Raw genomic sequence first — 6,000 nt, 5'->3', positions numbered from 1 at the left:
TTATTATTTCTTTTTATTTTTTTTTCAAATAAAAAAAAGATAAATTCAAACAACAAATAAAGGAATGGGCAATATTTGCTTTACTCAAAACACAAACTGAACATTATTAAAAATAAAATAAACATTGTATTAAAAATAAATACATAATCGGAAACATAGATTATAGAAGAGAGAGCTATGCAAAATGTGAAATCATTCAAAAAAAAAAAATATATAATACATTTTACATCTGAAAAACAGGAAATTTAAAACAAAGATTCTGACAATCTCAGACATCAACAGCCAGTGCACACAAGAACGCAGAGGGGGCACATAGTGTAACACAACATGCTGTAACTATAAGGGATTGATAGTTTAAAGGGTGATTTGTTTTAACTGGAAACATTGGTGTATATTTTAGGGGGCCCTGTCAGTCATAACATGATAAAGTCCATGTTGCATTTGCAGATAACTTTGTCCATACATTTTGCCAGCCAAATTGCTAGCACATGTATAGATTTACAGATATCATAAAAAATAAATACCCCCATATCCAGTTTCAGATCCACACACAGTCCATCACACACCTGTGCTTGCCCTTGGCCTGTCCTGGAATGCTCTGCTTTGGAGAGATATCAGATGAAATGCTAGGTGAGGGGCAGGCATTGATGAAAGTCTATAAAATATCAAGATTTAAATGTCCAAGCTAAATATAGTGATGTAATATTGTCCCTGCTTTCATACAAACAATGTGGGTAAGGTTAAGGTAAAGTTAGGTGGAGGTTAGGATAAGATTAGGAATGGAGATAAGCTGGGCCGTCTTTACGCATGGGGACGCTGGGCAGATGCCCGGTGGCCCCACAAGCATGGGGCCCCACCGCTCTGCCCAGCATGTCCGGCAGGCAGGAGAGATCATTTGATCTCCCCTGCCGGCCCTGTTTATGTACTGAACACTATAGAGAGTAGTTATGTCATGTACCACTACCACACAAACCAGTTTGGTGTAAAACAAGGAAGAAATGGCAAATTTCATTATAAGTTTTTCAGTAAACAAAATAAAAAAAATAAAATAAAAAAATTCTGTGACTCAAAAGTAAATAAAGCAAAAGTATAATAGATTGCATACATATTCACCCCTAAGTGAATTCAGTTAGCTGCATACATTTTCACAAGATTAGTTGAATGGAGTCTATCTGATGGAGTCTATCTGTGTTCAAGTAGCATATGACATTATTGCAAAATCAGTGCACCTGTTTGTGGAAGGCCTTGAGTTTGTTAGAGTACATATATACTCATACAGAATCATGATGACAAAGGATGGGGCAAGATACATCTGGGATTCTGGAGAAACAACCAGCAGGATTCAGCTTAGGTACACTGAGCACCTTGAAAAGAGAGTCAGAGGAACTGGATGTCAAAAGTAGGCTAAACAGAGACACTTGAGAGACATGTTATTGTATATAGTATGTACGTTATAGTAAACACGTTTTCATTAAAAGTAACCTGTCACTCAGCTTAAAGGACCACAATAGACACCAAGACCACTTCAGCTGAATGAAATGGTCTGGGTGCCAGGTCCCTCTAGTTTAAACCCTGCAGCTGTAAACATAGCAGTTTCAGAGAAACTGCTATGTTTACATTAGGGTAAATCCAACCTCTAGTGGCTGTCTCACTGACAGCCGCTAGAGGTGCTTCCACAATTCTCAGTGTGAAAATCACAGTGAGAAGACACTGGACGTCCATAGGAAAGCATTGAGAAATGCTTTCATATGAGCTGTTTGAATGCATACGCGTCTCTTGCCCCGAATGCGTATTTGGAGCTGACGTCGGCGGATGGGGGTACCCAGCACTGGAGAAAGGTAAGTGTTTTAACCCCTTCAGCCCCCTTCAGCCCAGCGGGAGTGGGAGCCTGAGGGTGGCGGGGGGGGACCTAAAGACCCTATAGTGCCAGGAAAACGAGTTTGTTTTCCTGGCACTATAGTGGTCCTTTAATTGCAGGTAATGTACTGTAATATACTGTATGGTTTATGAAGGAAACACATCAAGATCACAATTAGTAGCAACTATTATGAAAATGTACTAAATAGTAACAAAGTCACGCCGTATAATTAAAATCGAAGTTACTATCACAGTTTCCATCTGTTCTACTTAAAAAAAAAAAAACATTCTAATTGTATTCTTCACTTCTACTTTCAAAGTTAGTATAGCTTGCTCTGAAAAGGACTTATTGTGTAATGAATATTATACCAGACATTCATCTCCTACAATATTATTTCATAGACTTAGTGCAGCCAACCTAAGGACATTGGAAGGGTAAAACGAGCCAACTTAGCAGATCTACTGCTTCCAGCGCTGCATATTATTAATACAGCATGTCTGGGATGATTTCCCACCGGTGTTCGTCTGTAGAGCTAGCTTGGGAACGCATTTGTGTTTTCTTCAATGCTGCCCATAAAGAAAACGAACTGTTGATATTTTTCCATTTCTGGATACTGTAATGCGATAAACAAACACGGTAAAGGTAATATTTATTACAAAATGCAATTCAAGCTTGAAATTATAGAACAAAATATGCATATATGTCAGGCCCCCACCATCCTAAAAACCCCAAAACATTTCCCATAGAGTTCAAACTATAAACAATTCTTCAATCTTTTATCACTTTAGAGTTTTGGGAAGTTGGAAATAAGCACAATATAAGGATAAAGTTATTCCACCTGGAGTAGAATGATAGTATGAGCTTTGGCATAGCTGTTATTATACCTAACATCCCATAGCCATAAATATCTGGACCAAAACCAGAGTAACAACATTGAGCACTAATGTATAAATTATAACCACAGATTTATTAACATTACTATATGCAATGTTACACATTATATAACCAACATTATCAGTTTGACACCCTCCAGGTCTGGATGTATTAAAGGGACACTATAGTCATCCAGACCACTTCAGCTCAATGAAGTGGTCTGGGTGCCATGTCCCTCAGGTTTTAACCCTGCAGCTGTAAACATAGCAGTTTCACAGAAACTGCTATGTTTACATTAGGGGTTAAGCCAACCTCTAGTGGCTGTCTTCCTGACAGCCGCTAGAGGCGCACCTGCAACGCTGGATGCGAATTTCGCATCCATCGCGCAGAGCGTCCATAGGAAAGGATTGAGAAATGCTTTCCTATGTACTGTTTGAATGCGTGCGCGGCACTTGCCGCGCATGCGCATTCCTCTCCAGTCGGGAGCTGACTTCGGCGGGGGAGGAGAGGTCACCAGCGCCGAGGAAGCCCGGCCTTGGATAAAGGTAACCTACTGAAGGTTTAACCTCTTCAGCTCCATGGGACGGGCACCCTCAGGGCACTATAGCAAATGTAAAAATTTAGTATATAAGACTTATGTGATGTGTATGGAGGAAGAAAGACAGGAGAAGCAGACAGACAGGAGGAGCAAAACTAAAATACATAGTTACATAGTTACATAGTTACATAGCTGAAAAGAGACTTGCGTCCATCAAGTTCAGCCTTCCTCACATTTGTTTTTTGCTGTTGATCCAAAAGAAGGCAAAAAAAAAACAGTTTGAAGCAAAATTTTGCAACAAGCTAGGAAAAAAAAATCCTTCTTGACCCCAGAATGCCAGTCAGATTTATCCTTGGATCAAGCAGTTATTACCCTACATTGAAAGATTATATCCTTGAATATTCTGTTTTTGCAAGTATGCATCTAGTAGCTGTTTGAACATCTGTATGGATTCTGATAAAACCACCTCTTCAGGCAGAGAATTCCACATCCTGATTGTTCTTACAGTAAAAAAACCTTTCCTTTGCCTTAGATGGAATCTTCTTTCTTCCAGTCTAAACGCATGACCTCGTGTCCTATGTAAAGTCCGGCTTGTGAATAGATTTCCACACAATGGTTTGTATTGGCCCCGAATATATTTGTATAATGTTATCATATCCTCTCTCAGGCAACGTTTTTCTAAACTAAATAGGTTTAAATTTGTTTACCTTTCTTCATAGCTGATATGTTCCATTCCTTTTAATAATTTTGTAGCCCGCCTCTGCACTTTTTCTAGTGCCATAATATCCTTCTTTAGAACAGGTGCCCAAAATTGCACAGCATATGTGGTTCAATATGTGGTCTTACCAGTGATTTATAAAGAGGCAGAATTATATAATCATCCTGAGAATGAATGCCCTTTTTCATGCGTAACAATACCTTACTGGCCTTGGCCACTGCTGATTGACATTGCACATTGTTGCATAGTTTGTTGTCTATAACAATTCCCAAGTCCTTTTCGTGTGTTGTCATTCCTAATTCGCTTCCATTAAAGGTATACGTTGCTTGTGTATTCTTTACGCCGAAGTGCTAAGAGAGACAAGGAGAGTGGGTGAGAGGGAGATAAAGGCAGGGAGTATGAGACAGACACAGAAAGAGCTACAGAGAAAGTTCCACACACAATGAGACACACATGGAAGGGGGTGAGAGAAGAGAGACTGAAAGACAAAACAGTTGTTTGTGTGTCTATGCTGTGTTAGTGTGTAATTCTACTGTTAACTTATTAAGCTGTTAATTTTCTTCTCAAAATTCTCTCTATATATTTTATTTTAAGGGACTATTTTCTAATTTTGTTGTGTCATAAAAAGCAATAGTATTAGCAATTTCCTTAATAAGACAACTGGAAGAGTTCACTTAGGAGAGGAACAGAGGTAGCTGTGTTGGACCTAATGTAACCAGAGATCGACAATGAAATAGGAGAACGCTGGACGCTCAGGGCTTTCAAAGGGCAACTTTAAAGCACAAATAAGCATTAAATTAGATCTTTGACCCATAATAAAAAAGGGCATGACAGTTCAAACTATGGTAAGGAGGATGTCATTAAGCAAAGACTGGGTCAGACAAATCAATAAAGTAAGATGATGTAGAGTAGAGAAAACTCCCCACAAATAGGCCAACAATAAACTCTGCACACTGAGGTGTAAAATAATATGTTTCTGCGATGAGAACAGTAAAAATAAATGGGGAAATATATGAGCATGCATTAAGAATATACACACATTAATTATGGGGATCTACAGGAAGTATTCCTATCATACCAAGAGTTCAAGCACTTGAAAATATGGAATTAGAAAAGGTAACATAGAAACAAAACAACCAATCAAATTAAATGCTTTAATTAGTTAAATGAGAACTATGTGGAAGTGTTATACATAGAATGCAATTAAAAAATTCAATAAAAAAAGTAAATAGTTCTAATGCTAGCAAACTGTCAACCCCCTTGCTAGTCAGTAAGCCCCCCTTACTCTATTTTTTTTTCTATGGGTTATCCTCCTTTCCATCAGGAAGTTAAAGTACATTGAGTTTGTGACGGACCACCTGGCACCCCGACCGGGTATCTCTGTCAATCACTACTTCCTAGTAATTCTTGAGTACCATAAGCACCGCACCGGACACCATAACCATTGTAAACCCACACAAACCACCTCAGCTTGTTGGGGTCTCGCTGTCCTCCACCCACCCTGGACCCAAGACCAGGATCCAGCTTCCAGTGGGTATACATCTCCTAGTCAAGAGAGCGAAGCAGGCTGCTCTTGTAAGAGCAATCGTTGTGATCCAAGGGAGTAGTGATTATAGCAATTCCCAGTGTGTGAATATAGCTCTCCAATACCCCAAACATGAGCCTAGACTTCATGAAGGGTAAAACAAATCTGTTTAATGGCAGCCACAACTAGACCTTATATGCAGGTCATCATGCAAGGGGCACTCCCCCTGGACCTGAGAGTAGACTACAGTTAAAACATACACACAATTACATTGGCTCTAAGGTCCAGGACACTCCCATACAAAATAGATCAATCCCTGGGAGATAATTGAGTCAGCACTGTACTAAACTCAATTATCTCCAGGAACAGAAAACATAAATTTTTACAAAACCCCAAAAATACCTTAAAACACACAAACCCCCCACAAACGTTACATCCCCTGATAGCCCTTGTGGCGAAACTAACTTTACCACTTGTGCCTAGAGAGG

The 6,000-nt window shown here is 39.3% G+C and overlaps 1 pseudogene; it reads left to right on the top strand.

Annotated features, from left to right (window-relative positions):
• Positions 1-1,296: 1,296 nt before the first annotated feature.
• Positions 1,297-6,000, top strand: part of LOC134612000 (zinc finger and BTB domain-containing protein 47-like) — a 49,399-nt pseudogene continuing 44,695 nt past the window's right edge.

The sequence above is a fragment of the Pelobates fuscus genome, chromosome 5 (genome assembly GCF_036172605.1).
Source record: "Pelobates fuscus isolate aPelFus1 chromosome 5, aPelFus1.pri, whole genome shotgun sequence".
Taxonomy (NCBI): domain Eukaryota; kingdom Metazoa; phylum Chordata; class Amphibia; order Anura; family Pelobatidae; genus Pelobates; species Pelobates fuscus.
This window is presented reverse-complemented; position numbering and strand designations above follow the sequence as displayed.